This window comes from Erythrolamprus reginae, unplaced genomic scaffold (assembly GCF_031021105.1).
Source record: "Erythrolamprus reginae isolate rEryReg1 unplaced genomic scaffold, rEryReg1.hap1 H_49, whole genome shotgun sequence".
In the NCBI taxonomy this organism is placed as follows: Eukaryota; Metazoa; Chordata; class Lepidosauria; order Squamata; family Dipsadidae; genus Erythrolamprus; species Erythrolamprus reginae.
The window spans coordinates 23,296-25,000 of NW_027248505.1; the positions used below are offsets into that span (position 1 = coordinate 23,296).

Sequence of the window (1,705 nt, forward strand, 5' to 3'; positions counted from 1 at the left end):
ATTGTGTTGGCTTTTTTAGCCGCCGCTGCACTTTGCTGGCTCATATTTAGTTGGTTATCCACCAAAACTCCGAGATCTGACAGTCGCTGCTGTTGAGCGTGGTTTCTCCCAATTTGTATGCGTGTCTTAGGTTTTTCTTACCTAGGTGTAAGATTTTGCTTTTTTCAACATTTGTTAGTTTGATCCCACAGTACTAATCTAGCTAGATCTTTCTGTATTTTGAGCCTATCCTCTGGGGCAGTGGTTTCCAAACTCGTCCACTTTAAGACTTGGGCACTTCAACTCCCAGAATTCCCCAGGCAGCAAAGCTGGCTGAGGAATTCTGGGAGTTGAAGTCCCCAAGTCTTAAAGTGGGCGAGTTTGGAGACCTCCGCTCTGGGGTATTGGCTGTAAATACAATTTGGCTTTCCCCATTGACCTTACTTATCAGAAGCTGGCTTTTTTTAAAAGGTGATCACATGACCCCGGGAGGGTAAGTACATGCCAGTCACCCAAGTTTTGATCATGTGACCATGGGACTGCAATGGTTGTTAAGTGTGAAAACTGGTCATAAGTGAAGGGTTTTTTCCAAGCTGAAGACTACCTTTAAAATCTTCTTCCTCCCATCAGTCTCTTTCGCAGCAGTTATTCCATTTTTAAAATAGCTGTGTTGTGGTTAGCTCTGGCCCAGCTCCTGCCCCAAGGAATGTGGAGGTGGATGTGGGGGAGACATCCACATGCCGCAGTCCTGTTTTGCTCCCAGTAGAATCTGTCAACAAAGTCTCCTGTGACCAAGGAAGCGTGAGTGACAGGGACTAAGGGAGTTTGGCAGGCAGCCCAGGAGGAGATCAGTCATCTGTATCATCCCTGGATTCTGAACAAGAATTAATGACACATACACGTATGCGTACAGTGATGTATAGGAGACAACAACTGAAGGATTATTACAAGAGAAAATGAGGCCACCTGTGGTTGGGTGGGGCTACTGTAATTAGTGCTACAGATAAAAGTGCAGCCTGGTGTTTTAGCCTCATGGCAGTTTATCTGATTCATTGTTTCGTCAAGATCGTGGTTTTTGCTCTTCAGGATTGTGTGAGTGGACTCTCTGGACTTTAGAACTGGACTCAATTTCCCAGTTATTGGGTGAGCAATTGGACTGCATTTAACCTGTGCCTTGTGTGTACCAGAAAATCCCTTTGACATTTAAAAAGGGAGCTGTTTCTGTTTTTCTGTTTATAAAAACTTTTGGGTTTTCCTTTTATTGTGTGGCGTGTGTCTTCCTGGACTAATTACCCTGTAATTACAGGCGGTTGAGACACACCGGCAGAACAACTTTGGTTGGCTTTCAATGGTTGTTTCTTAATTTATTTCACATTTCTCAGTTATTTCAAGAACAAAGAAACACTTGTTGAGTTGGACAGTTGGGTTTATGCCGGTCTTTCCACCCCTTTTATCCCAGCAGTTGAATCCCAAACCGTTTTTAATGTCTTGCCTCCCCCCCCCCCAAGTGAGCTGCATGATTTAACCAAGGCCATTTTGCAGGTTTTCTTTAACTTTTCTGAATTTCAGAATTAAACTCCCATTCCCACTCCCTTGCAAACACAGCAGGGTTGGATCTGCAGAGGATCTGTGATGGGGCTGGCTCAAGCTGATCTCCATACCCATTATGCCAATCAATGCTCTCCCCCCACCAAACCCCCCCCCCCCCATCTCACCAAGGATTGGT

At 45.0% G+C, this 1,705-nt stretch overlaps 1 protein-coding gene across 3 annotated transcripts in view; it reads right to left on the bottom strand.

Moving 5' to 3' along the window:
* Positions 1–1,317: 1,317 nt before the first annotated feature.
* Positions 1,318–1,705, bottom strand: part of LOC139155710 (zinc finger protein 436-like) — a 6,264-nt gene continuing 5,876 nt past the window's right edge. For all 3 annotated transcript variants that reach the window (XM_070730968.1, XM_070730967.1, XM_070730969.1), the window contains exon 4: positions 1,318–1,705. This exon is cut by the window's right edge and continues 1,504 nt beyond it. The gene's annotated coding sequence lies outside the window, so the exon portion shown is untranslated.